This window comes from Camellia sinensis, chromosome 10 (genome assembly GCF_055761805.1).
Source record: "Camellia sinensis isolate YWXY chromosome 10, ASM5576180v1, whole genome shotgun sequence".
In the NCBI taxonomy this organism is placed as follows: Eukaryota; Viridiplantae; Streptophyta; class Magnoliopsida; order Ericales; family Theaceae; genus Camellia; species Camellia sinensis.
This window is the reverse complement of record NC_138970.1, coordinates 80,023,205-80,044,684: the sequence shown is the minus strand read 5'-3', so window position 1 is coordinate 80,044,684 and position 21,480 is coordinate 80,023,205. Positions and strand designations below refer to the sequence as shown.

At 37.7% G+C, this 21,480-nt stretch overlaps 1 long non-coding RNA gene across 2 annotated transcripts; it reads left to right on the top strand.

Annotated features, from left to right (window-relative positions):
• The first annotated feature begins 1,766 nt into the window (after positions 1-1,766).
• On the top strand, positions 1,767-2,849 carry LOC145801183 (uncharacterized). Of its 2 annotated transcripts, none has more exons than XR_014342253.1 (2): positions 1,767-2,126; positions 2,586-2,849. It is a non-coding gene; the product is annotated as an uncharacterized LOC145801183 (long non-coding RNA). The 2 variants fall into 2 exon arrangements; XR_014342254.1 differs by having other exon boundaries at positions 1,769-2,126; positions 2,590-2,849.
• The last annotated feature ends 18,631 nt before the right edge of the window (positions 2,850-21,480 follow it).

Genomic DNA, 21,480 nt, shown 5'->3' with positions numbered 1-21,480 from the left:
TAAATGATTTGTCATTATGAGGAGTAGCTATTTCTAAAGTCTTACATCAAATTGTGTGAGTGAGCTATATAGAGGATTTTGGAGGTAGAGCAAGTTTGAAAGTAGAGTAGTTGTAGTAGTAAAGTGTTGAGACTTTAATGATAACTAGAGTGACTTAAAGTAAAATGTCTTAGAGTGATGATGTCAAATTAAGTAAAGCTAATTCTAAATTTCTTTAGGATGGACTAAGTTAATTGTGGTTGGACTTCTCTAATTGTTTGACTAACTATTCATGAGGATTGTGTGGGTCTTAAGCCAATTATCTTAATATGTATTTAGAAATATGTGTGGTCTTAACATGAAAGAAATTGTAAGAGTGTCATAAAAAGAAATATTTTGAAGTGCAAATTTTCTTGGAATAGTCAAAGTTACTTATAGTCAGGTTGATTTACTTGCTTGATTGATCACTTGTGGGGTTAATGCTGGGCCTTACGCCAATCATTATGGTACGCGTTTGGGGAATAAACGTGGTCTTGGTATGTTAGAAATTGTACAGTGTGGTAAGGGATGTGTTTCTTAGAGAGTTTTTTTTTTATTCAGAATTTTGTTGTAAATCATAAGTGAATGAATTAGGTAAAGAATTTTGGAATAGATTAGGATGACATTAAATTTGATTGGAATTGTGCCATTTGGTGGAATTTCTAGTAGTGAGAATGATGGCTTATTGTAGACACCCCATTTTGACCGGCCCTAAGACTTAGGCGCTTTCTTTTGATTACCCGATGATGACAATTAGAATGTGTTTCTCACAAAATTCTTAGTAAGAAAGATGGAATTTAAGTTTTAATCCCAACCTTCACCCATTTTTTGGCCAAACTATTTTAGACCTTAAAACCCTCTTTTCAAAATATGTTTTTTTTTAAATGTTTCTACAATGTCCCGAGGCTTCCATTTCGATTAAAATATTGCACTTTTTAGTAAACCGAGTAAGGACAAAGTGGAAATAAATGGAAGGGAGGTGAAATTTTTGAAAAATATTTAAAAATATCTTCTTTATAGGTTTGGATTTGAAGGAAATAGGAGGGGATGAAAGAAAGCTGGTTTAGGAAAACGACGAGTATCAAATCATTAAGAAGGAAATGAGCAGTCTTCACTAAATTAGGAATTTCCCTTTGTACACTTGGAATTTAAATGTGAGGCCACCACCATTAGAAAGTAGACTTCTGGGGCTTCAATTTAGACCCAAGAACCACCTTAGACCAAGTCCAAATAAGGGAGATATGCCCATTTGAAGTTGAGCTTAAGAGCAGATTTTGTTGATCCAGCCCGAGACAGCCTTCACTAAATTAGGCATATCTCTTTGTACACTTGGAATTTAAATGTGAGGCCACCACCATTGGAAAGTAGACTTCTGGGGCTTCAATTTAGACCAAAGAACTGCCTAAAACCAAGTCCATATGGGGGAGATATGCCCATTTGAAGTTGGGCTTAAAAGCAGATTTTGTTGATTCGACCCAAAACAACAATAGCCCATTTTTCTTGGTTTTGGTTCGGTTGGGACAACCCATTTACCTATTTTTTGAGCCATTCAAGTGCATCCACTCATCCTCCATTATACCTAATCATCCTCCATTGTCAAAAAGAGGTTTTGTTTGCATCCATAAAGGAGTATCCCATGCAACCACTTTGAAAATTTGCCCTCCTATCACATTCTTGTCTCCCACCTTCTTTTTGACCTTTACTCTCCCTCATTGCCTATATAGAATGATCATATTGTAAGAGAGGGGGAGGACCACGAAATTGAAGAGAAATGAGTGAGAAAAGAGTGAAAAAAGAGAGAAAATTTGAGTTGTTTAGCCAAAAATATTCCTATCTTCCATATACACCCCATACCTTCCATAGCTACTGAAATTCCTCATTTCCATACACCAAAACCACTCCAAAAATTCTGATATAGCCAAAGATCAATCGCCTCGATCATAAGGAAGAATGTTTAGTGATTGAAAGTGAGAAAAACTAGAGAGTTAGCCACTTTCCATACCACAAACTCCATAATTTCGAATTGAGGATTTGAGAACACACTTCCTACACTTGAGGGTGATCAAGAGGAAGTTTGGAAATCAAGAAGTTCAATCTTTCTTTGGAAGGTGAATCTTTAATCTTTCATTTTCTTATATTTTATATCTTATATTTATATTCTTGCTTCTTATTTCATTGTGTTTTGTTATAATCCAAGTAGTTTGTTTATCTCATATTTATTTTTTTACTTTATATTTCATAGTGTGTTGTTATAATCCTAGTGGTTTGTTTCGCTCATAATTATTTATTTATTTATTTTTATTCGCATACTTTAATTTCATATTAGTTTTGTTGTAATCTTGCATGTTTTACCTCATATTTATTTTTTTCGTGTATTAGTCTCATATTAATTTTGTTGTAATTTTGCATGTTCTATCTTATATTTGTTTTATTGCTTTAGGTTTATGTTGTCAGTTTGCACTTTTTTTTATTTTATTTATTTTCTTTTTTTTTTAATCGAACCAGTAGTGGTTAGTTGAGCCACCTACATATTTTTTGTTTGTTCATTTTCTTGGTTTCGCAATAAGACAGGTTTTGCTTGGCCTAATTCGCCGGCCGGCCTATTTGGCCGGTCGGTTAGCTTCTTCCGAACAAGATGGCGTAATCTCCCAATATTGACCAATTTTCGCCGGCGGTTCTAAAGAACATGAAGCTTTTATTTTATTTATTTATTTTATTTTGAGTGTATTGTGAGGTTTTTATTTTGTTGTAATATTCTCCTCATCCCTCTCTAATTTGGTTTGTAATTATTCTTTAAATGTTGTAATAATTCCCCGCCCCGCTTCTTTCTATCCCGTTCTTTTACTTGCTTTCTTTATTTGTACATAAACATCATATTTATTTTTCATCATAGTTATGCTTTGCATCCATGTTTCATGCATCTTGATTCGGCTAAGTTTGCATTTGTGGATTTAATCAATTCCTATGTGATTTTGTGCGCTACCTCATGTTCTTGAGATGATTCACATATCATATTTTAGAAGCCGAATCTTTAGTTGCATCTCATGAGTGAATTGCATTAGGATTTTGTATATAAGATCATGCATATTTTACTAACTTTGTTTTGCAGCTTGTTTGTGGGACGTCAAACATGTGAGTTTTTATGCTTTAGCATCCCGTGTGTGTGTGTTTTTCTTACTATGTCTAGCATTCTACCATGAGGCTAGTTGCTTATGTGATATAACTCTATGAATGCCAGTGGATGGAGGTTGTGTCGCTTAATTTGGAATGATGTTGATTTTTCATGCTTGTAAACTCAATTTATTTGGGTTGTATATCGTCAAAACTCTTTCAAAATGCATGATATCAAATTGTTCCAAAATGAATGGCATAGTCTATGCTTGTATGCTTCACATAGTAAATTTTAGGATTTATTAACTAATCAAAACATGAACATATAAATAAAATAAAATTCATATCATGGTTAGTAAAGGCCGATCTTTGATCGGGTGGGCGAGGGTGCTCATTATTGACCTTCCCCTCTCATACCTAAGGTTCCGAGCCAAGCATCCTTGGTTACGACGAACAGTGGCCTTGGCACGAGTCATGGGTTTCCTAATTTTCCCAAAATAAATATTAGGTGGCGACTCTGAGATCTGATGACGCAGTCCATTTTTTTACAAAATTGCAATAAAATGGATTTTCAATAAAAGTTGCCAAATCTGGACTCTCATCTATGTTTCACATTGCACTCGTGAGAATAGATCAAAGAGATCTTGGGGGTCCGAACTGTTTAACGTGCGCGGGTACCCCCCGAGCATGTTACACTTATGAGTAGACATTTTGGAATGTGTAACCAAGTTTTGAATGTTTTCAAGTTTGGGGGAGTCAATTCTCTCAGAGTTGGTCATTGATGTACTCAAGTGCAATATACGAATGTTTAGGGATATGATGTGATTGGTGTCTTGCGAATTGTATTAGCAAACAAATATGTGTAGAGAAATTTTTAAAATAATCTTGTGAGAATGTTGTGATTTTACGGAGATTATGATTAGGTGCCTTGAGATGGTTGATATGATTGTGATTTGAGTATTTTTTTTATAGAAATTTATGCTTGATTTACCGTGAGAGATTAATGTTAATTTTTGTAGATGCCCTTACCTATATGTCAAAAATTATGTAAATCGGGATTACACATGATTGTGTCGGGTTAAGTTTGATGTGTGTTGTGATGGTGGGGTTCGAAGAACTAAAATGGAGACTTATTTTGTATCCCTTGTCTTTTAGCGCAAAAATTGTTTTGTATCCTTGGTGTAAGAGTTGTGAACCCCTTATATTGATCCTTCGTTTTTCTATAAGAGTGGTGAGAATTTGTGTTGTTGGAGTGTTGATCTAATATTATTAGTCGGTTTAATTTGGGTGTATTTGACCTTGAGTGGTAAGTGGTTTTCCTAATTAAAAGATATTTAGTTTTCCTTATAGAGGATGATTCTTTATTTTAATTTTATTCCACGGTGTTTTGTGATGATATCACCTTATAAGAAATTATTTGGCAAACTCCTCGTCAGGAAGTAAATTGGTACGAAATACTTTTGTTATGTGCTTGGAGATTGTTTTGGAATGATCGTCACTGGTAAAGAAAATCTCTTCGAGTGAGTAAGTGGCATTATAGCTTGTAGTAGTATCTTTAGAGTTGAAGTACAAGTGAACTGATTAGAGACTTCAGAAGAGATTTCAAAATAACTACAATTATGAGTATTTGTTGGTGTAACCTTTCATCTTGAGCTGTGTAGACTTTTATGATGGGTTAGATATGGTAGTTGGCGTTGTTTTGTGACTTGAGCAATTGTGAGAATTATATTTTATTTTCATTTTGATAAGCTGTGGTGGATAACTTTTTGAGTTAAACTATTTTTCAGGGGTGGAGCAACTTTAGTAGTGATCAGATTTGAGTGTTGAAAATATGATTTTAGTTAGAAATTTGTATTAGAGGTATATTATTATTTTGGTGAGAGATGCATATTGAATTTCGTTTGGAGAGATTCTCTTATAATATGAGATTAATTTATTTATTAACGATGTGAATGTTTGTCATTGAATAAGTTTGTGATATAGAAGGTATTGAATTCAGGTTGATTTTGTGGGACATCATAGTCTTATTGTGGCATGGAGTCGTGTTTCAACTTTGGATTTAATATCATGACTTTGATTCCAAGGACTGCAGTGTGTTATGCGAGTATAGGTAAATGATGCAAGTGTAGAAGGTTTCCTTAAGTAGCATGTTAATTATTGTTGTAGTATTAGGAAAGGTTGACAGGGAATCACCTCAAAACATATTTAAAATTCTAGAAATGAGGTATGTGATTGGGAAATGATTGTTTGGTGAATGTGTGTCACTCAAGGGTTGCTTGGTAATTGTTTTTAGTTGGTCGCGTGTAATCCCCAAAATGGAGTAGTTGCGAAAAAAATTATTTTTGCGAGCTTGAAATTGTAATGGTAGTTGTGAGGGAATGCGATTTCCCAAGTCCATGAGTAAAACTTATCCGTTGGTTTTCTTTAACCTTATTGTAATTATTTTGAATTGTTGTTGCTTGTATGATTGTGATAGGTTTGTGACCTCGTAGTGGTAGTAATGGAATCCTTGGTTGGGTGGTCATTCAGTTCCATTACTCTTTTAATCATCTTCTAAATATGAGGTAGGGATTCTTCGCACCTTCTATGAGTTTTAACTTAGTTACTTGTGATTTCTAAACAATATTGTGATTTTGGGAATTTTTGAAACAAACCTAGGGTTTTTGGTCAAAACTCAAAAGAGGGGTTTTCTAATGGTTTCATGAAAATGGATGTGGGGTTGGAAATGAGGTTAGGTTGTGATAAAATAGTGGTTTCGATATGTAGAATTGATTTTGGAAAGAAAAAGGGATTTTGCCCTAAAAGCCTGAAATGTTGATTATATATAAATAATGAAATTGATGTTGAAAAAGAGAAATTGGGTTGATGATGATGATGGTGGTGGAGTTGGGTATCTATTATCACTCATCTCTTGAAAATTTGGAAAGTGTATCTTTATTGAAAACTATTTATCTGTTTAGAAATATCTGTTTTAGGATATCGATGGAGGATAGCTATGATTGTTGCAAAAATTACATAAGAATTAGGAAAATTGAAACCATTTTCTTATACATTTGCATCGGGTGCCATTTCATATTTATACATAGGAAATGTGAATCATGTTCAGAAAAATGGGTGAATCTCGGAATGATATGTCGACTCGTTCAATAAGTTGGCCTAAGCATCCATGGTGAAAGTCCTAAAAACCGCGCGTATACATGGATGCCGATCCTACGGACGAAATATCCATAAAATGACAATAGTAGTGCTTGTATAGCCTACGTTTACATGGGTGTCGGTTTGCAGTTTCCAACGAACGAAATTTCCTGGAAAGGTTATATTGGTTTTGAGATTCCCAGAGTGTGATTCACTATTCCATTTTCTATTGCGAAGGAAATGATTTATGAATTATGATATTAAATTGACATTGTATCGTTTTGGAAAGAGATATAAAATGTTTTAGCACAAGCATTGCATATGCATTCACCTTATAGCTTTGTTAAGATTCATATACTTGTAGACACCCCATTTTTGACTATCTTCAAGACTTAGACGTCATCACTTGTGCACTCAATGATTGTGTATGTTTGTGTTCGTTTTGAGCGCCCGAAGTCCTTGGCGGAATACCCTGTCTTTGAGCCTCTAAACCTTGTTCTTTTATGCCTTGTTTTGGACCAAACTTGGTGTTTGGACCTCTTGGTGACCTATCAGCCACCACGCAAGGCTATCGGCCATAGGTGTGGCCGATCGGTTTTCAGTGGTGGCCGACAACCACCAGTGCCTTTTCCAGATTTTTGTTGACTGTTGTGCCAGCTGTTGCACACTAAGTTGCATCTCCATACACTTGTATGGTGAGATGTTTCTAAGCTCAAGGGGTGTTTTTCTATAAATAGGGGGGTTCCTCCCCCATTTTTGAGGGTTAGAAAATTTGGACCAAAATTATCTCTCTCTCTCGCTAAAATTCTCTCTCTCTCTTGATATTTTGTACACATTTGCTCACAAATCCTTAGCTTTTGCATATCAACCCTTAACCAAATACTCTCACCTTTGAGCTGAGATTACTTGAGACTTTCTTTGAGCTCTAGAAGGAGGTTTGAGCTTAGATTTGTGCCTAATTTGTGCTTTGCTTCAAAGATATAACACTTGCCTTGTTTACACTTGTTTTGTATCTTTGTTTTGCCATCTTTTTTAACTGTTTTTGGGCTGATTTTGAACTATAAAAAACTCTATTTTTGTGATCTAAAAGTGGTGGTTTGAGGTCATTTTGAGTTAGGTGGTGGTCCACCCTTCTTACTCCTTTGTTCGTAAAGCTTTTGTGCCATTATTCACCACTTTCAAACCAACTTTTTTGGGCCTTTTAACCACTTAATTTCAGAGGTTTTTCAGTGGCAAAAACCCTATTCTCCCCTCCTTGTGTCTTGCTTGCATGCCTAATTAGCCTCATGTATTAGCTTATTGTTTTTGCTTTTTGCGGCTTAAGTCTAGCATGTTTTAGACTATATTTCGGGCTGTTTTGCCACTGTTTTTGGTTGTTTGTTTCATTTGAGCCTTGCATGGCATGGTTGTAGTGTAATTTCCTTCACTAGCTTGGTGTTTTAAAGCTTTAATCACCATTGTTTTGAGTTAATAGCATGTTTTAGTGTTGTTTTGCACTTCATTTTGGCACGTAAAATCTCTGCAATCCCCCACAATTCTTCACTCTTTTGTTTGCTTTGAAAGTGGTTTCAAACCAGTTGTTTGCCTAAGTGTGAAATGAAGGTGCTACACCTAATGGTTTAATCCCTTAGGAGGTTTATTACCAACAGTTTAATACCTCTTTCATGCCCAAAGCAACTTAGGGTTTGAGCTCTCCTTCCATTAGAGGACACTCACCAATGGACTTAATTAATTAAAGGATTACTTGGTAATTAAAATGGGTAAACAAAATTGGCAAGTAAAAAAGACAACATAAACATTCTTTGTGTTGCATTGCATGTGTTCAAATCGGACGTTAATTTGAACACAAGGAAAATGAGACATTTCATACTCAAAAGTGATGAAATGTGCCATTTTCCTAGGTCTCCATTGCCCTTGATCATGCATGATAGGGTGATGGTCCTTTGATCTCATGTTTGCATTTATTGAACTTGCACAATTGGTTTCACAAGCCATCATGCAATGAAATTGCTTGATTGATGGTTTGTAAACCAAATTTTGTCCCTCCTTTGATTTCCCCATGAAAAGGAGAGGCAAAGTGTGCAAATAATCTGTGAGAATACACTATTTTGCTCTGTCTGCTCTCTGTTGCAGCAAAAAAAGGAGTTCATGTCGTCAATGGTCGACTGGCCACCAGTGGCAGCCGACCGGCCACCATTGGTAGCCGATAGGCCTCTTGTCAGCAACCAATGAAATTTGCACAGTGTGTTGGTAAGGCAGAGCAGAGGTGTTCTGGAAGTTGGAAGAATTTTCGGTGTTCAAATGTGCAAACAGAGGCTCGTAGCAGCAAAACAGTGGCTTTTCGAGTGGAGAAACCGAGCATGCATGCATCCCTCGTTTCCTGAGGCCTTTTAGTTACTTTACTTAGTTAATTAGTTGTAGCTAATGCTTGCAAGTGATGTAATTATTCAAGTAGATTAATTAGTTAATTCATGTTGTAATTAATTAGCTTAGTTGCTTTGTAATTAATTAGTTAAGTGCTTAGCTAATTAATTTGATTTGTAATATTTAATTAGCTTAGAATAGTTAGTTAAATATTGTGTTGTAATAGTTAGCTTAATTAGCGTAGCTAGTTAGTTATCTTTTTCATTCGAACCCTTCTTCGTGAGGGCGTAATATTGTAATAAGTGTGCGTGCGTGTGTGTATGTCTTCCAACCCCACGTCTTTCTCTCTTTTATTCAATCACTTTTGATGGTTAGATTAGGGACATTTTCAATTAGCATACCTTATGCTTGCATGTTTACATCCATTCATTTTGTATTGCATGCACCAAGGCTCGGCGCATCATTCAAATTGCATTGCCATTTCCATTCTTTCTTTGAATACGTGCTTAGATTGCATGTCTTGAGTGAACTCAAATGCCATATTAGTAGCCGAGCCTATTAATGGCATATTGCTTGTGTTACATTAGGCATCTTGTATAGTTAGGAATCATGCATTATTTTCTAACTCATATCTTCCTAGCTTGGAGTACTAGGTAAGTTTTAGTGCTTTAGCATACTTGCATGAGTGAGAGTGTTGCCATGATTAGCATGCTTGCCATGAGGCTATATGCTTAAGTGCTTAACTGTTGAATGCCTGTGGATGAAGGCTTGTTGTTTGAATTGAAACGATTCAACAAATGTGCGTTTTAAGCCCACTTTGTTGAGTGACAAATCAATTTTAAGCCCACTATGTTTGGTGGCAAATCCGCAATCTTTAAGCCTACTTGAGGTGGCAAATTCAAACCATTTTCGCAAACAAACATGACTTGAAATGTTCTAATTCTTGCGATTTAGTCTATACTTGTATGCGTGTGTATCACATAGTAAAGTTAGATTAATAACCAGAACAAGAGCACATAATGTTGATAAAAAACATATCATGATTAGTAGAGGTTGATCTTTGATTGAGCAAGCGGGGGTGCTCAATTCATGACCTTTCCCCTTCGTACCTAAGTTCCCGAGCCGAGGCAACTTTGGTGATGACGGACACGTGGCCTTTGGCACGAGTCAGAGTTTCCTAAATTTCCCCAAAATAAAAAATATTTAGGTGGCGACTCTGTATCTGGCAAAGCAGTCCAATTTTGGCATTATTTGATTTAAAATCGATTTTTCAAAAAGATTTCCCGGATATAGACTCTTTGGTGTTTATCAATTTCACATTGCACTTGTGAGATTAGATTCAGAATCGCGGGAGTCTGAACTGTGAGGCCTTCCTTTCAAACCTTCCAAAAGGGACTGCAAAAAAAAGCAACCCACAATATTGTGTTGGATTGTTTCTACTGGGCTTTAGCTCACCCTATGTGGAAAAAACATTTTCAAGTGCAAATGACATGCCTCCGCCAAGGCAATAAATAGCTTGGAAGGACTTGGAGCAAGAACTTCATTTGTTTATTGGTTGTATTTAATTCTGTACAAGCCAAGGGCTTTAACTGTATTGGTCTTAAGTCCACTTTGTTGAAACGAAGTATTGTCTTGGAAAGTTGTAAGCCTTTAGGACATTTATTATCTATTTTACTTTCATATCATATCTTCTGTTGTAGCACATGCTATAAATTCAGGGTTAGACCTTGTGAAAGTATAGATGCATGTGTTATCTTTTGTATAATTCAAATCACATATGAAAGGAAAGGATATTCATTTTGGAAATGCATTATCTCAATTGATTATATGTCATGGGTTGTCATTATATTTTCGGGGCATTACAATGCCTCCCCTCTAGTCGTAAGAAGCAGACTAGTCTTTTTTGCCGTTTCAAACTATTGTCTTTGCCTGCCTTAGAAGAGCCTTACCCATCCGGGGCGATATATGTCCAGCCTCTGCAAGCCTCTCTTCGTCCTATTGGCACAACGGTACGCATGATCCACTAGTGGCTAAGAGCAGCCCAATAAGCAACGGCTACAGTAGTCGAGGCCAATGCCTCACCAACTAGGAAGAGACTTTGGAAGGTACCAACAGTTAGAATATTTTTCTTATTCTTCTATACTTCCTTGGACTCTCATCTTTATTTTAACAGTTGCATTACTTTCTCCTTTCAAGGCCTGCTGATCTCATAACACAGCACTACTTTAGTCATTCCACCTTCAGGCCCCGGAGGTCCTTCAACCATTATTGAACTCTTCTCAGATTCAGATGACAACAATCTTTCTATTGCTTCGAGGATTGCGAGGCCCAAAACCCATAGACTGATACTTCTAGATGCTGAGGAAGAACCAGTTGCTGAGGCTGGTCCAGTTGCTGAGGCAGAAGACATGGAGGAAGATCCTGACAATCTATCTGTTGAAGGTGGACAAGCCCCATTTGCCATGGAAGTTGCAGATGGCGATGTGACTGCTGAGGGCGCTAAAGACTTAGAGGCCCCAGACCTTGTTGATCCGGTTATCATTCCAGACCCTGCTGATACTGTTCATTCTGACCACTCTTCTATTAGAGGTGAAGATTTTGTTCCTGAAACTCTGAGGGAAGAATGTGCAACAAATGAGCCACTTGAAGCTGCGTCATCTCCTATAGAAGTTGCATTTGGAGATTCACCTCACTCTATTGAGTCTCCCTTGGTTCAGTAGACTATAACTTATGCTATCCTAGTTGTCGAGGGAGGTAAAGGTGTAGCGGCTACTCCTAGTATGGACCCTCTAATTTTGGCCCAACTTGCGGAGGTGGCTATTAACTTGGCGACCCCCGCTACTACTGCCGCCATGGGTACTTCTGACCCCATTGCCTCAGTAACTTCTGAGCAACTTGCTAACCCGTATCCTACTCATCTTCCTGAAGTGCCAGCCAATCTTGGGGGGTCACAAGACTTCTTTATTGGGATGGACACTACTATTGTCCCAGATATGAATGTTGGGGACTATCATATGGGTGATCTCTTTTCAAAACGGCAGAACAGAGATGGCAGCTTCGGCCTTTTCCATGAGATCAGTTCTCTTGGCCATCTTCCTATATCTACTCATTCCATTGCTATGCGTCGGCCCCAGGCTTTTGGTCGTTCTACAAGTTTCCCTCTTGCAACCCAAGTAGGCAGCACCATGAGAGAGTCTCTAAGGTCGTCAGCGGGAGTCTCCTTTCTGAACTACTGGGTTTCTATTGAGGCTGCCCATATTCTAGTCTGCTTCTAGGCACTACATCCTAGCAACTTCACTGCTTTCAGTATTCCGAGCCAGATGGTGCAAGAAACGCTGCTAGAGTCCTTTGATGCCTTCGTTCGCAACCTCGCTACCAAGAGGGTTGTGACAACTTTGGGCAAGTTTGTAGAGGGTGCAGAGGCGAAGCTCAACGGGTTTGAAAGGAATGGTTTGGACTTGTCATGGATGAGGACTAGGCTCTAAGCAATCGATGGTTTTCTCGAACACGCGGATAATGTGGCTATGATTGCTTTTTTAGAGGAGACTATCAGAGATTGTGAGGGTGCCTTGGAGCAGCACTGCCAGAACCTGACTCGATTCAAGGACAAGAACTTTGCTCTTGTCGCTCATTTTCCTTAGGATGTTAGCTTGACAGACTCCTTGATAAAGGGTCTGATTTGATGTACTATTGTTATGGTTCCTTTCCCCATTAACTTTCTTCTTCTTCTTCTTCTTCTTCTTCTTCTTCTTTTTTGTTTTTGTTTTTGTTTTTGTTTTGTTTTGTTTTTTTTTTTTTTTTTTTTTTTTTGAACATTGTGATCATGTTTTGAGAAGCTTTGATTTCTATGAGAAGTAAAGATATTTGGTAACATTTTTGAATTTCATTTCATTGCTTCCCTTACACTGTCTTTACATAACTTCTCAGGATGAGTATGACTTTTGCTATGAACAAAATTCAAAGCCCCTCATCCGCTCCTCCTCAGTCCGGATCATGATCTCTAGATGAGCCGCCGCCTCTACAAGGCGTCCGTAATCATTGACGCAACCACCATAAAAAGGAGCCTAGTCCTCAACCTCTTCTCAAACTCCACATAACGACGTTCCTTCGTCGCCACAAGCTCGAGTGCAAATCTAGAGAGACTAGTAAAAGCTGTTTCAAACTTGGCTACTGGTGTGTTGAGCTGCTTAGCTTCAGAAACTGCTACCTCAACTTCTCCCTAGCTGTGGGAGGTAAAAACTTATCCTGGAAGGCATTGATAAAAGCCTCCCAAGTCATTCCAATGCCCCCACGTGCATATTTCCACTACTGACCCGCATCTCTCTTCAACTGGAGGGATGCTAAGGTCACTCTCAGTCTGTTGTCCTCGATGCCAAGCATCTCAAACGTGTTCATAATCTGTTCCAGCCACTCATCCACCGTCAATGGCTCCTTCGAATCATCCAGAAACTCATCCAGATTCGACCGGAAAAACTCCCTCTTCAGAAAAGACGGTCCTGTCTTAGTAACTTGGGCCAGTACTGGATTTTTAGCTCTAAGAATGTCCATAGATTCCCGCAATGCTCGCACCTTTTCACGGGCCAAAGCGCCCATGACCTACTGACCAACTAGCTCAACCACATTGGCTTGACCAGCTCCTTTTTCTTGTACCGGAATATCATCCAGTAAAGGCACCTCATGCCTTTTAGGCCTACCATGCCTACCACCACCACGTCCACGTCCTGACATCCTAATAAAGGTAACAAAAGAGATTTTACAATTGTGCCAAAGCTAACTCACTCACGTCCTAATGTCGTGGACAACAGTCATTCACTCTACATAAGCACGTAGTCACATAAACACATACGAATTTTCCTTCCTAAATAATGACTGTCCCACGGCATTGCCAGAGTTCTAATTAGAAACAGTAGCATGTAGACACCTCATTTTTGACAGCCCTTAAGACTTGGGTGCCTTAGGTTGATCACTCGATGATGAAAGATACGTTGTACAACCGCTCAATTTCTTTAGCAAGAAGCTTTAGTTTTGAGTTTCAAATCCCAACCTTATATCCCATTTGACCAAAAATATTTTAGACCAAAACTATTTTAGACCTTAAACCCACTTTTTAAAAATATTTTTTCAAATGTTTCTACGATGTTCTGAGGCTCGCATTTTGTTTAAAATATTGCACTTAAATCAAGGACAAAGTGGAAATAAATGGAAGGGAGGTGAACTCTTTGAAAAATATTTAAAAACACCTTATTTATAGGTTTGGAGTCGAAGGAACTAGGAGGGGAGGGAAAAAAACTAGTATAGGAAAAAGTTGGGCATCAATCCGTTAAGATAAAATGATTAGCCTTCACTAAATTAGGCATATCTCTTTGCACACTTAGAATATAGATGTGAGGCCACCACCATTGGAAATTGGACTTCCGGGGCTTCAATTTGGACTCAAGAATCATCTAAAACTGAATCTGGATGAGGGAGATATGGCCATTTGAAGTTGGGCATCAATCTGTTAAGATAGAAATGAAAAGCCTTCACTAAATTAGGCATATCTCTTTGCACACTTAAAATTTAGATGTGAAGACACCACCATTGGAAATTAGACTTCGGGGGCTTCAATTTAGACTCAAGAATCACCTATAATCGAGTTCGGATAAGAAAGATATGCCTGTTTGAAGTTGGGCTTAGGAGCAGTTTTTTGTGGCTGGCCGTACAAGTCAGTGTCCGGACCGCCAAGTGTCCCCATAGGCCAATTATGGTGGCCAGGCATCCCCCAAGTGGCCAGCCGGCCTGTTGTTCTGGTAAAACAGATATTTTGCTGCCAGTTGTGCCAGCTGTTCTCACAGGTGCATGCATTGCACCGTCTCTATATAGATATTTCTGAGATAGTAACATGTTTTTCTATATATGGAGGACCTTCCCTTATATTTTCAAGGTGAGAAAAAATTACAAAATCTTCAATACTTGCATAGCGCTCTCTCTCTATCTTGCAACCTACATACTCTCTCTCTCTCTACACTTTCTAAACAAAAAATTTGGCTTTTCTTGCTAAGGTTCTTGAGCTCAAATCTCAGCCCTTGAGAGTGAGAACTTGTTGGTTTGTGAACAAAGGAGTTACCTCTCTTCAAGAGGTATAACTTCTAGCATCTTTACACTACTTCTTCCCTTTCTTTACTTGCAGTTTTTGGACTATTTTTCCACTATTTTTATGGGCTAAAACTTGTGGTTTAAAGCTATTAAAGGTGGAGGGGGTAACCACTCTTCTTTGAACCTTGTCTCCTAAGCTTTTGCCCTTGTGTTTCCCATCCCTTCTTCAACTTTTTTCCGACTTTTTACCATTGATTTTCAAAGGTTTTCAGAGGCTAAAAATGTGGTTTTGAAGTCCAAAAATGATAGGGTTAGCCACTCCTCCTTATGCTTGTTTACTAGCTTTATTTCCTTATTATTATAGCTAACTTTTTCAAGCTTTTTTGTGAGAATTTCAATACTGTTTTTAGCTATTTTAGGATTGTTTTAGGTTGTTCATTTGGTTTATGCTTTGTATAGTAGGTTTGTAGTGTAGTGGTCCTCATAGGTTTGGTGGTTTAGGCCTTAGCTAGTAACCTATTTGAGTTGATAGCATTTATTTCATGCTTTCTATACTTGTGCTCATTCATAATCACCTCTACACTCTCCCACCTTTCTGGGCTTTTATTTCTTTGAGAGTTGTTTCATATGAGTGTTGTTTAAGCTTGAGAAAGAAACCCTTCCATGCTTAATGGTTTAATCTCCTCGGAGGTTCATTACCAAGGCATTACATCTCTCTCATGCCCAAAACAACTTTCTGTTTGACACTCCTTTCCATTTAGTGGACTTAACTTTCATTTTTGGATGAAAATGACTAAAGAACGGAAAGGTAATTAAAAGAGGCGATAAAATTGGACTAAAATGGAATAAGATAATAAAATGGTTTGGGTCCAATCGAACGTTAGTTGAACCCATTGAACCTTGAGCCATTTCATTATCGTTTATTGAGATCTTGCCCCTTTGATTCATAGACCATCATGCAATGAATTTGCGTCGATTGATGGTTTGCGAATCAAGCCTACCCCTCCTTTGATCTGTTTGATGATAAGGAGAGGCAGGGTGGACAAACATCCCTTGAAAATACTCTATTTGTGCTCTGTTTCATGTCTATTGCAGCAGGGCCGTAGCAAAAACCAGTGGCCGGCCGTCCACCTCACTGTACAACCAACCACTTTTACTAGCTGGTCGGCCACCTCTTTTCAACTAGACAGTGTCTTTTTCCTTGCAAAACAGAGGAGAGGCTGAGGCAAAAACAATTCCATTTTCTGATTGCAAAATAGAAACATTTTGGCAGCAAAATAGAGGGCATTTTCGGGTGGAACTTCGCATTCATGCATGAACAATTCTTTGTTCCCCGTGGCCCATTAATTTATGCTAATAGTAGTGTGTTGTAATTAATCAAGTGTAATTACTTAGTTAATTATTTCTGTATTGTAACTGATTAGTTAGTTTTACTTGGATTTGTAATAATTAGTTAGTGTAACTAGTTATTTTGGCGTTGTAATAATTAGCTTAGCTAGTCCATTTATTCGGACCCTCTTGTGCGAGAGCAAATATATAATAATGTGTGTATGTCTTCCAACACCCGTTCTTTCTCCCTTTAATTTACCCTCTTGTAATGGATGATTTGCATTCATTAGTCTTGCATGCATAGGGTTCGGTTCATCATTCTAACAACATTGTCATTTATTACTTCGTTGAATACATGCGCTACCGCATGCTATCAAATTAATTCACATGACATATTAAAAACTGAACCTATTAGTTGCATTCTTGCATGTATGACATTAGGCACTTGCATATTAGTGCATGCATTTTTTTAACAATTTTTTTTCTTTTGGCTCATCTCGGTTGAGTACTAGGTGAGCACTTATTGCTTTAGCATATTGCATGCATGTGATTGTTGCCATGTCAAGCATGTTTTCCATGAGGCTAAATGCTTAAGTGATATACCTATTTGAATGCTATGGATGAAGGCTAATTGCTCAAATTGGGATAGTTTTCAAGTAGCATGTATTCAAAACTCTTTTCAAATAAACATAAAATCAAAGTGTTTCAACTTTTGCAAATTAGTCTATACTTGTATGCATCACATAGTAAAATAGCCTAAATAAATCGAAACAAGAGCATATAATGTAAATAGGAATCACATCATGATTAGTAGAGGTCGATCTTTGATCGGGTGAGTGGGGTGCTCAATTCATGACCTTCTCCTCTCATACCTAAGTTCCCGAGTCAAGACACTTTGGTGATGACGGATAAGTGGCCTTTGGCACGAGTCTCGGGTTTCTTAAATTTTCTAAAAATATTTAGGTGACGACTCTAAAATCTAGTAAAGAAGTCCATTTTTGAAATTTTGATTCAAAATCGATTTTCCAAAAGATTTGCTGGAATTGGACTCATTTGTATTTATCTATTTGACATTGCACTTGTGAAATCAGATTCAGAACCACGGGAATCCGAACTGTAGGGCTAATCATATCCGAAAGGAGCATGAAAAGTGAGCCATACAGTGATCAAGTGCTCTTCTAATGGAACTTCAAAAAACTCGTAAACCCAATCAACATCTTAGGAATTAAATCCCATGCCCATATAATCATATAAGCATGTTATCACGTAAGCATAATATACATACAAACATCTCTGCTAAACAAAACAACCCATTATGGTAATAACCACTTCCTATGTACCCAAAGTATTCAAACCCAGTACACTCTGATACCAAGTTATAATGCCCCGAAATAAATACAATAACCAGACTACAATATTAATCGAACAACAACACAAGACGAAATAATTATCTTTCATTAACTTCCAGTTTCTTGTACAAAAGTGCAACATATGCGGATATACATTCACAAGTCTAACCCTGAATCTATAGCATATGTTACATCACGAAGAATGTAAAATGAAAGATAAACAATTACGAGAATGCCCTAAAGGCTTACAACTTTCCAAGCCAGTACTTGGTTTCAACAAAATGGATTTAAATCTAGTACATTTAATGGCCCTTGGCTTGTACAAAACAAATACACAAACAAACAAAAATGAAGCTCTTGCTCAAAGTCCTCCCAAGCTATTGCCTTGGCGGAGACATATCACTAGCGCTTGAAAATGTTTTTCCCATATAGGGTGAGCCAAAGCCCAGTAGAAATAATTCAACACAACATATGAATTTTAACAAAGGTATAAGATGAATGCATATGCAATGCTCGTGCCAAAGTATTTCATTTCTTAATTCTCATGATCATACGATACCCGATTAATATCACCGTTATCAATCATGTCCTTTACAATAAAAAAACAAGGCAGTGAATCGTACTTAAGAAATTCTAAAACAAATCCAACCTTTCCCGAAAATTTCGTTCAGAGGAAACCGTAAAATGGGACCCATGTAAACGTAGGCTATACAAGTACTACTATTGCCATTTCACGGAAATTTTATCTGTGGGATCGGCACCCATGTACACGTGCAGTTTTCGAGACTTTCACCCTGGACACTCCGGCCAACTTATTTCAATGTACAACATTCAATTCTCGGATTCACCCCTTTTTCTCGAGATGTGAGGGATATAACATATCCAACTCCACCATCATCATCATCAATATCCCCCATCACCATCATCAAGATGTGAGTGATATTGCAAAACCAACATCATTCTTCAATATTTTTCCGATACATGCCAAACCCATGGTTTTAGAGCAAAACCTCGTTTGCTTTCAAAATCATTTTTGAGTAGAGAAAGAAAAGGGTAAATGAGGGCCCTATTTATAGTGTTAGGTTAAAGTAGAATAAGGTCCCAAAGTCAACCCAAAATAACAAGTCAAAATTCCCGAGCTGTAGGGCCCAAAACCGAACTAAAATCTAAAAAAAAACTCACAGGGGTTGACATTTGTGTTGGTGGTGTCGACCTTTCAGGAAGAAATGACAATGCTGGCAGCAGACAAGGTGTTGACCCTTCCAACAGAGGTGTCGACACTAAATTTCAGCAACTAAACCCAGATTTTGCTGTATACAAGGATCGACCCTTCCTAGACTGGTGTCGACCCCTTGAGGCCAACAACAAAAGACAAGTGTCGACCCTAAATTTCAGTAGCTATTCCAAGAACATAGCAACAAGATGGTTTCGACCATTCCAACACTGGTGTCGACTCTTGGAGCTTAACAAAACAAAGATAAGAGGACAATGTCGACCCCAACAAGGGCGGTGTCGACCCCCGAAGCCAAAACCAAATATGAAGAGAAAAGAACAACCATCACGAATATGGTTTCCCGGATTCAAAAGCAATAAATGGATCGAGTCTAAGCCCAAATCGCTATACTTGTGGACTTGTTGCTCCTCTTTTGCCCACTACCTACTGGAGCAACCTCCACATCTCAAATGTCTTCCCACTTTGGCAACTTTACCCCTATAACTTTGCCAGTCCTTGGGGTTTCATCTGTAGACAGTTCAGTAAAGAAGACTCCATCAGAATAGCGTGCCTCCTCAACTCCAAATGGCTTTTCAGACGCATTTATGGTCATTGTTCTCTTTCCCAGTTTTGCCTTCACACATTGGTGATAACTCACTGGGATAACGCCATATCGGTGCATCCAAGCTCTACCAAGTATTACGTGGTAATTTGTATCTACTTCAATCATATAGAACTTAGTTGCGGAGTGGATCTCGCCAACTGCTAAGTCCATTACAATATAGCCCTCAAAAACTTTTTTCTCACCATTGAAGCCCGTCACAGTAATGGGTTGGCAAACCATTCTGGACTTTGGAATACTAGCTTTTGCAAAGGTGTCGATAGTGATGATGTTTATGGATGCTCCGCCATCAAGGAAAGCACGCTTGAACTCTGTGTCATTTATGTAAGCTGTGACGAAAATGAGATGGTTATGGGGGAATGGATATGCTCTGTCTGCTTCTAAAAAACTAATGAACCCATAGTTTTTCAATATATGCCAAGGCACATTGTCACAACCCAAACCCGCCCCTATAAGTTTAGCATCGTAACCGGCCAGTAATTCTAAGATTACTAAAGGCCTCTGAGATAGATTCATAATACAAGGGGCTAGTGGCAGCAAATAACAAATACACAATGTCCATAGAGTTGTGCAGCCTTACATAAGACAAAAAATTTCAAACTTTATATACGTATATTAACACATTATTCTTACATCATCCAAATACAGATAAAACAAAAAGGACTTAACCCTATTATAGATAAACAAAAACATGTCCAAAAGACGTAAGAAAATAAAACTTAGACTGTTCACTTAACATAACACTGGACACAAGACTTTTGGGAACCTCTACGTGAGGCGCATTGGTTGGCTTGACAGAAACAGAATCTAAACTAGAAGTCTCAAGCCTGGTCACACGCTTGATCACCAACATACAGAATATAAACAATGAGATAGACCCCAGTGAATAACAACAAATTAAAGGTTTTATGAATGATGTCCATAACAGAGTTGAAAATTAGAATTCAGATCAAAAACAAATTCATATAATTATTTAGATATGTAAACAGTCATACATGGTACATCCATTAGCGTTAACAAATTAGATTGGTCATAAAGACCCATATACAGAGTAGATGGTCATTAAGACCCATATTCATATCAGACAAATAATTGCGCACAATCGTAACAGATAACTATATAGGTTTCATAGATAGTTCCATGAATGGAACCCACATAGATCCTTGGTACCAGGTAATATATAGCAAATAACATATTCATATGATGCTAAGGATGCCACGATACATTTTAGAAATTGGACAATCATTCATCTATACAAAAAATATCATTTTGAAAAAAATAGAGCTTACCATATCTGTCAGACAATATTTATAATCAAACATAGCTTTACAGAGTTGTCACTCACAGATAGCTCCAAATGCAAAACAGATGGATCAAACAGATCAGATGAAATATGGCGCATAACCTACACAATCACATAACGGATACACATTGAAACACACACTCCATATTTAGCGAAACATAACTTAATTCCTTTTAGTGTGTTTCTAATTCATTTCTTCATTATTATGGCCTAAACCATGGATTAAGAATGCCTAAGATGGGATAAGGATACAATTATGTACTTTGAAACACTTTGCAAAATTTAAAAAACCAGGGCAGTTTGCTTGAGTGAAGCTTTGATCGCTCGAGCGGTCTGTAAAGTTTACAAAAGCACTAGGAGCTCTCATTTTACGCTCAAGCCAACTTTTAGTCGCTCGAGCCAAGATTGAAAATAAAAGGTGGTCACTCAAGCGGTCTTTTGGTTGCTCAAGCCAACCATCAATCTCTGTAAAACTCCTGAAAACTCAAAATTTACGCTCGAGTGACGATTTGGTAGCTCGAGCAATGCGACAAAATTCTAGAGTTTCCAGAATTGCATTCAAGGTTCAAAACTCAATTCCAAAGCTTCAATCTTGATCTTTTGCTCCGAAAACTTTAGAAAATACTTGGAAATTTGTAGTAAAACAAGAAATGAAGGTTAATTCATAAAATCAAAGGACAAAAGCAAGTCAATTCTTCAAAGCTAAATCAAAACTTTATGTGTATCATATATGTGGGGAAGTGATTTTTGGAAATACTCTTCTGATCCTGGGGGACGCTCGTGATCCTCCAATAGGCACCTGAAAGAAAGTAAACACTCCGGTTGGGGGTGCCGGAATTAGCACTCCGACAGACAAGTCAGTCTCTCGTTCTTGATTACTTGTACTCTAAGTTAAACACCACAATTATCACATACCTTTCTCAGTCTGCTATTCCTTTATTTATACTTGTTCCCTGGGCCT